A 9,424-nucleotide genomic window follows, 5' to 3' on the forward strand; every position below is an offset into this window, starting at 1 on the left:
GGATTTTTATTAGACTAAACTTAACGACTGTCATATTCTTATTTAGGTTTGTTAGAATTGTCAGAAACTACTGAAGTAGAAGAAAATTCAGGAAGCCAATCTTGTAATTGATCATTTTGGTTCCTTACGTTTTTCTAAGGTCTCTTCTAAAGCCTTACCAAAAACACCCTTTTCTGTGAGAAGCAAATATAAGACTTTGAGCTGAAATCTTAAAGGGTTTTATTGACACCTGCATCAGCTGCGGCACATTTCCATCTCACTATGTAATGGAACGCTCTTGCACGACCCATTTGATCAGGTGACATTTGAAATTGAAAATGAGTCATTAACTAACAGACGCCATTGTCATACTCTTAGTTATTCAACAGTATCCCTAAAATGCTGTAAATAAAAACATGTATTAAGACCCATTCTGCTAGTTACTTGACCAGAAAAACAACTGTTTAAAAGGATCAGAAAATAATTGCTTTCCATTACACAAATTTTAATCCATTTCGGATGTAAATTTCTTATAGCTTTATCGTCAAGTCCTTGAACTTGCAACTCTGATAAAACTTATTATGCTCAGGAAAATTCTGTCTATATTCTTCTATAAAAGAAGTAAACTATCTAGGATTATCAATTCTCCATGATCTAGTTTGTTCTTTGTGAATCTTCAATCACAATTATCAGTGGGAATTTAATCTTTGAAAATCTTGGATAGTGTATCATTGCCACCTTTACTAACTACATTGTTATTAGGTGATAATCGTTGAAACCTATCAGACTTGTTACTAGAATGAATTAACAAATTGCTTCGGGCTAACTGTACTCATGAAATCATTTGTACAACTGTCATTGTTTGACATCTAACCCAGTGCATCAGCTCTCTCACGATTATCAGACTGCAAAGGAAAAATAGAGTGTTCACCAGCGTCTCTGACTCTAGTTCTAGGGCTGCCCAATTCTTCCGCTTTGGGACCAATGTTAAAATAGATGTACGTTGCTTGCTCGAAACGTCTTCCCTTACTTTATTTTCCTACGTGGCTAAACCACCAGTTTGATAAATTGAAGTTTCCGTAGAATTAGAGGCTTAAAAAGGTCGAAAAGTTGGTCAAAACGATTTTTAACGATTTTCCGTATTCTGCTGTCTCCGACCAGCGTTTCATTTTAGATTTTTACTATCAGACGTCGACTAAGTTATCGACATTTTGGTCTCTGGTCTGTAGCTAGAATCATTATCGTGAAGAGTTTTTATATCCGAAAGACGTTTTAACAGTTCAGTCATGCTTCAAGCCAATAAGATAAACATGTAAATGTCGGACTCGTACCGAGAACGTCACAAAGACCCACATGAAAAACATGCACTGTTTTAGGTTACAGACCACCAATTCAACCAATGAGCATTTAGAACGTACGCAAAAATAGTCCTACGCAGAAATTACCCCTGTTCCTCATAGTGCTGTGAAAAAAGTTCTCATCTTATTTAAAAAATTTAAACAGTTTCTGAAAGGAAAAACATTTCTGTACATTTTATAGGTGCATTTTGCTTCTTGTGATGTGAAGCCTAATCTCCATAATGATTTTTAAATATACCCCTATCTTGTGTAAACACTGGGATTTCCCATGCTATTTATAGACCCTTCACTTCCGGTGGCCAGTAGTGCACTGCAAGTCTGCTAACCCCACATGCCATTCTGAGGATTGTGAGCTGACATATGTAGAATCATGCTGATATATAGTCCTCTGTTAAAGTTAAGGTAAAGTCCAGAGAAGCCATTGAATATTGTGAAATTAGCATAGAAGCCTATGGAAAGTGGAATTAGTGGTTTTTAGCCTTTATACCCGCCGAAGAATAAACTGAAGCATGTGTGCACGCAAATAATCGAGGTCTTTAAGGTGTTTAGTCTTAATCATCTGTGTGTTTGCGAGTTATGGACTAATTAAAGGGGAATAATCCATACTGTATAAATGAGAAGTATTAATATTTGAAATAAAACCCATTTCGCCATGGTCAAGTCTACTGGTACTTTTTTTGTAGAGAAATGGCAAAGTGTGTAGATTACCGGCGCTTTAACTATTTAAGTAAGAAGGCTGCATTTCCAGTTCAAAGAATTCAGGAGTTCCTCCATGCTGTCCATGATTGCTCTTATTTCATTACATTCGACTTGACAAGTGGGTTCCCTCAGATCCCATTAAAACCAGATGATATACTAAAGACAGCGTTCGTAACCAAATATGATTTGTTATATCAAACATTGCTTATGGGCCTTTCTAATGAACCACCAACCTGTCAACGTTTGCTGATGTTATTGTTGTGTGGACACTAATGGTAGTCTTGCCTTTTGTACTTAGATGGTGTTATTGTCTATGGTAAGAATTTCCAAGAACACATCAAGCAACCTAAAAAAAAGTACTCGACAGAATAAAAGATGCAGGCCTGAAACTAAAACCTGAAAAGTGTAAAGTCTTGTGGTCTGAGGTCACATTCTAAGGATATGTTGTTTGTGAAGACGGCAATTTACCTGACCTTAAACATATTGCTAAGATTTTAGCATGGCAAATCCCTACAACTGTTACAGAAGTCAGACAAATATTGGGTTTGGGTATTTACTATAAACGTTCTATAATACATAATTTTGGACTTGTTAAACCTTTGACAGACTTTACAAAAAAGACGACCGACTTTATATGGACTGAAAAATGTGAAAAAAGCTACAGATGCATGTAATGTTTTTAATTGTGCTGAGAATCCCAGAGAAAGTGACTGCTGTGAGACCGATAATCTAGGGTGTTTGAAGTGTGATCCCTGTCAGAAGTTACAGAAGCGAGCAACAGAGACAGTTAGCATTTGGCAAAATAATCAGAAGTTTTTATGACCAGATCTAAAAAAAACAAGATTCATGGTCGCGTTGGAATGCTTGGTACTCTACAAGTGCATAACTCCGTTGTATCTGGCCATGCATCTAGGTAAAAAGAAAACAACTGGAAAAATCCAGTAGCGGTTTTATTGGTTTGAGATAAGAGAAGATATAAGACTGTGCATTGCCAATTGCCAGACATGTTTTGCTGTCAAATTGCTATATAGAGCTGCAAAAGGTTCTCTTGACACTATACCAAATGGTGCTCCTTGGGATCAGTTAGCCACAGACATACTTGGTTTACTTCCCGTAACCTCTAGGGGAAACAGATACATTCTCACCGTTACCGATTACTTCAGTAAATGGATGGAAACAATTGTCATTCCCGATCAGACAGAATCCATGCATGCCAGTAAGATCTTAAATGAAGTGATTTGTAGTTATGGCTGCCCTTTAGCCATCCATTCTGGTCAGGACAGGACAATGAGAGTGACTTCTTCAAGGCATTTTGCAAATTGCTGGAGATATGAAAGACTAGGATTAGCCCAAGAAATCCAAAAGGAAATTACCATTTTATTATTGCTTCTTATGATATTATTACTTTAATAATTTTAGAACACGGAATCATGACGTCATATATCGTCTGACGTATTCTGTCAGCGTCCACGGGCTGTTGTTAAAGATGCATTAGCTGCCAGATTTGTTCAGTTCTGACTCTATTGAATTTTGCTTATTCAAAGAAATAAGTTTGTAAGAATGTAACTGAAGCAATACATGTCGATAACATCTACAGATTATTGTAAAAACAACGCTTTTTTAATAAAAGAATATCGAAAGCTCTGATCTAATTATTTTCTGCCATTACTTCCGAAGATTGCCAACAGGACATTCAATTGGGTTAAAAATATTTTAACCTTGGTGAAAAAATAACAATAACGGATACACAGGTACGCACGTGTCTTGTTTACATTTCATTTCACCTATTTCTTGATTAGTTTTCGAATAAATAATGACAATTATTGACCATATTTGTGCCACATTGTATCACAATACGTAAATTTCAAATGGATTCTAGCGTTATATTCAAACTTTTTTTTCTTTTACGGCTTGAGTCCGTCGGTCTTCCTTGCCTTTGATTAACCACTTTCGCTTTGCAATCAGTTTTTTTTTAAGAAGTGACCCTTACAGCACAATTGGGCGGATTATGGTCACCAGACGACATATGCATACGAATTTATCCCGGTCGATTTTTTTTGTTTTGCAAGACAATAAATATAAAGACACCTACTTCATGTATTTAATGCACTTTATTTGTGGATATCAAGTGAAATTATACATGTAAAGTGCAATTTAGTAGACATAATTGAAAGTTAAGGCATATTTCAGCAGAAACAAAAATTTACGAAAATGACAGCTAATGCAGCTTTAAATATCATTTAAAAATCTTCTCATCCGGCACCAATTAATGATTGTAAACATTTGTGGAGATAGACACTCATTTAAAAATGTGTCAATATGCTGATTAAGTCTTAAACGTGGCCAACTATGTAATTTGTTGTAATCAAACGTCATTTGTCAAGAAGTTATTAACTGCACATACGTACTTTATTTAAATGTTTAAATGGCGCTGGTGTTATATGATGCAAATGAATTAGAATTGAAAACTGTAGTTGGACTATCAGGTATGTGTCTATGTTTTGCTTTTCTATATGTTGTAGAGTTCAAAAGGATTTAGTAATAAATCTCAGTCTATTTCTTTTATTGCTACAAGTCCATTGTTTAGGACATGATTTACAGAATATATATATATATATATATATATATATATATATATATATATATATACAACGTCTCAGAATGTGACGACTGTATTCGCTACACTGCTCCATCGGATCAATTTGATACAGGGAAGATAACGTAAACTTATAGAAGGGTCTAAAAATTTCCCAACGATGTTAGAACTGTCAATTTTGCGAAGCACATTTTTTTCGTTTTTTCAGCGGGTCTCGAACTCGTACCTTTTCAGTATTGAATATTTGCACCTTTTTTAGATTTTGACCTGAAGTTTTATTTTAGGTTTCTTAAAATCAAACATTCTCTGACGTGATGTGCCCATCTCTTATATGTAACTCATTCTTTATAACTGAATGGGTTCTAATGAAACTTTCACAACACTTTTATTACATACAATATCTTTTTAGACTTTGATCCAAATCAATGTGGAGATAAAAAAATGCAAGTTTTGGGAATGGAAAGTTCAATTTTGTGAGCATTGCTAACAATGTTTCTTGTTGTTATTTGTATCAAAAGGCTTGTTATCTAACAAAGATGACGATTTACTGTTTTCCATACATAAAAAAACGTATTGTGGTTCATGATTCTTAGGTCGTCTAATATAGTTGGTTATTTAATCAAAACGTGAAAAACAATTATATTTTTATTATATTTAATTCATTGTAGATTCTGTAGTGTTTGATTATATTTAATTGCAAAGAATACACAAAAAGAAATCCCGGGCATCGTATCTACTGCGATATGGTGACCGACGGAGGCGGTTGGACAGTAGGCTTTATTATTTGATTTTATTTAACGACCAATTGTCGATTTCACAAAATATATCAAATATTGTAAAATCAGTCAATAATTATGACGTCACAATGTTCTTAATGTTATCGTTACTTTCGACTGATAAAAAAATGGGCATAAATATATTTCTCGAAAATAAATCCTGACACCAAATAAAAAAGAGATTTTGATCATGTGACCAAATGATTAAATAATGTTATACAATTACTTGAATATGTCCCGAAGTCCAGAATAATTTCTTAAGTACGGCATTACACAAGTTCCAATCATATGCGTTTATCAAAAATCTAAAATCATTCGTATTACTCCTTCAAAAATCGATGTTTATTAGAAGAATTGAAGAAATTCACACAGTGTTATTACGTTGTTTAACGTCAAATTGAGGAGAATGTACCTTTAATGGAAGGTATCAAATTCCCGTCGTGACACGGACACATAAACAGGATATTTTGAATTTGTAATGACATATGGTGAAGCTTCCATCGAAACCGGGAGATTCATATCTATGCACTTAACATGTTTATGAAACTATCACATAAATGACTTCGTTTTTAGATATTAAAGATTTACTCGTTTACTCAATCGCAATAATTCTTATGACTGGTAATATCATAAACATGTTTTTTTCTAAAGCATTTGCAGGTTTTCCAGCGCCGATTTAATGGTACTGTCAATTTCGTTAATAGGGTCTGGAAGGATTATTCCAATGGTTTTGGAAGTCTTTTAAATGAGTATTGGTTGGGTCAGTAAAATACAATAACGTTAACCGTTAACTGAGTATGAGTTTCTTTCCTCCATACTCGAACGTGATTGCACCTAGTCAGAAAAAAAAATGATTGCTAGACATAATCATTGTAACATGAGTAAACATAAGGTAGCACTAAAAAGCAAGGTTACTACTGAAAATTGAATTTCACTTCAATACGTAGTCAAATAATAAATTAATATACAGTATAGAAGTAGATCTTTAAGTATCGACTGATATCATTCAAATGAATCCATTTTAGAGCCGTATGGAATTCTGGAATTGCTATTGTCCATGACGTCCCTGATGGTCGAGACGTATTTTACGAGTTCGCTGCGACGGCGCAACTTTGTATACGAGGACGGAAGTTTAATTTCTCAATTGGTCTATTATGACAAGATTTGCCTGATTTCATTCTGTTGAGGAAGAAAAAAAACTATGATACTTAAATATTTTGCATGTGTAACGAGAAAGCATGAAGTCACTCACAAAATTATACCAACGCATGAAGTCGCTCAGTGAATCAATTCGACCAGTTAACATGATTGAATTTTTAGCTACATAAGTAACATAACGTTGGCCGCCCTAAGTCAGAGGGAGTACATTCTTTACACACTCAATTTGGTGCTAGATCCCTTTGAAAATCAACTATTTCCTATTGTAGGCACCCTTAACTCATCAAATATATGATGATGATTTGACATCACGTGGTCGATATGAACTACGAATCGAGCTCACTGACTGGGAAAATAAACACGCATATGCTGTCTACAAATTGTTTATGATTGGCACCGCTGTTTCAGAGTATACTTTACATATTGGAAATTACTCCATGGAATGATGGTTAGCTTTGCTCAAAATTATTGCACATTCAAAATGAACTATTGTTTAAAATAAAAGGTATGATGCGAATGGAAGGAAAGAAAACATGATCCTTGTTGAAAAAAAAATTCGCAGGTTAGGCTAGAGTAATAAAATAAGAAGTCAACAGAAATAATAACGCAAATCGTTGCTTCCTTTCTTGCTATGATACCTTTGTAATGAATTAGTTCTTATTTTATTATTCAGTTAGTAGTGTACCCGTCTAAAATGCATGCACAGGGGTAAATGGGCTATGTACAGGTTATGCATAGGTTATATTATGGTCTTTTATTTTATTTACGACCCTAACCTGAAATCAATGGTCCAGCCTGCTTTGATATTCCACTAAAATGGAATCCAGAGAATTAATTTATCAATTAAAGTCCTCAAAGTATTCTAAGAAACGGAATTCACATTTCTTATAGAAAAAGATTACCTCAATCAAACCATTTTTTCAAACACAACTTGAAAGTTAATAAATTTGTCTTATTCAGACGATTGATCTCCGTCTAAATGTTAATCCCTTTTAAATCGGTAATCATTTAACACCAAAGACCACTAAAACATGCTAGGCTAGATTGGTTTCTCTTTCATATACCAAGGTTAACCATAGTATAACCTATAATAAACCTATACATAGCCTATTTACCCTCCATGCATGAGCCGATAATTGAAATTTTCATGACATTTTAGAAAGGTACACTACTCCCCATGAATTACTGATTATTACGCAGATATCACAACAGGTAAAGTAAACATATTTTAACGACCGAGCTGGCCGAGTGGTCTAAGGCGCTGAACTTTGTGCAGGCGGTGTTGCCAAAGATTTCACAGCGGTACGAGTTCGAGTCCCTCGGAGGGAACGACAAAAAAGGATGAAGGTGCATAAGGCTCGTTCTGTAGCGCCTACTAGAAGAAATGAAATTATCTACCTTTAGTAAACTCAATTTTGTTCATTTTTTAAAATTGAAAACATTTTGTTTTATCTTCTTTTTCAACAAAATAATTTGAAAAAATATTTTCGGTTACAATTGAAATAAAGAAAGCTATATGCGTATTCTATCAGTATATGCTGAGTTAAGTAAAAAAAAAACAATTGTACCTTGGTGTTTTATTTGACACTATTTGTTTGCGTTATATAGTAACCATTTTTAGGAGATTAGAGGGTAAACCTTAGTTAACGACATTTTAGTTTGTGTTTAATGTAGATTTGTTGAGTTTTTTTGTTTTGTTTTTTTTTTAATTTGATATCAAAGTTGTCTTCAGTGCCGGACGTAAATGTGAGAAAATAATGTTGGGTATTCGCTATTTGGTACAGTCACATATTTATCCCTGTAAAGAATCATTACTTCAATCTACACATTAAAAAGCTATAAGCAACCAATAATTTCTGTCTCCCGTTCCATAAAGTAGTGTTTTTCAACAAGTATTGACATATATGTAAAGACGTTTATATAAAATTCGTTGATCACCGAGAGTGTTCCACTGAAATCGGAATCAACAGAGAAGAGACAAAAATTCAAATATTGTGTTACCAATTGCCTCCTCAACTACATGGTAGCACTGCATCAGCGACTTTATCCTCAATATAAACAGTTAAAAGTCATTTATGTTCATTGTGCTTAACTACAGAGAGACAGACAGATAGATAGATAGATAGATAGATAGATAGATCTCTGCTGTGCCATGTTTAATATTTTCTTAATCATTACAATAGGTAAACACAATAAGCAAGTATATGAATAATTCATTGTTGGTAAACTTATCATTACTTTTAGCAAAAACTAATGCATATAAAATTTACGAAGTTTTAAGAAATATAAATGAGAAAAATAACAAATGACACTTTTTCAATTGAAACTTATGATTGCGAATTGTACTAATTTGATATAGGAAAGCTTGAAATAAATGCATCTCTATATAGGTGATAACTGTTCCGTCATCAGGTGGAGACTTTCGGTATTTCATCATACATTCCGTATTCTCCTACTGTCTTGTCTGTCCGGGATTTCGGTATTCAGCGGTCACAATGATGGGGAGAAAAAGGGAAGTCATGAAACTCAGACATAACACACTTCAATTTTGAATCAAAATTACAGTTTTTATTTCTAAATACAAATTTAGTTTTGTATTGTTTGAAATTAACCTATCACAAATTCTTGCGTAGTTCTTATCAACAAAATGTGTCGTAAATTTGATGCTACGTCAAATCTCCCTGTTTTCGAAAATTTTAAGGGAAAGGTCTACTTCTATCGATTTTTCGAACATTAACGTCTATGAAAATGGCATTTCCGCTCAAATGCCAAAAAACCTTGTCATATCTTAAAATCATGTTCAAAAACCTTTTTCGTTTAAATGTCACTTGGACATTCTTACAACAAAACCCAAAATG

At 33.9% G+C, this 9,424-nt stretch overlaps 1 long non-coding RNA gene across 1 annotated transcript; it reads left to right on the forward strand.

Annotated features, from left to right (window-relative positions):
* Nucleotides 1-4,322: 4,322 nt before the first annotated feature.
* LOC148601510 (uncharacterized) lies at nt 4,323-7,656 on the forward strand. Its single transcript, XR_015917024.1, has 3 exons — nt 4,323-4,522; nt 5,301-6,168; nt 6,836-7,656. It is a non-coding gene; the product is annotated as an uncharacterized LOC148601510 (long non-coding RNA).
* Nucleotides 7,657-9,424: the final 1,768 nt, after the last annotated feature.

The sequence above is a fragment of the Perna viridis genome, chromosome 12 (genome assembly GCF_037379345.1).
Source record: "Perna viridis isolate PV_CMFRI_1.1 ecotype Kerala chromosome 12, ASM3737934v1, whole genome shotgun sequence".
NCBI classification, from domain to species: Eukaryota; Metazoa; Mollusca; class Bivalvia; order Mytilida; family Mytilidae; genus Perna; species Perna viridis.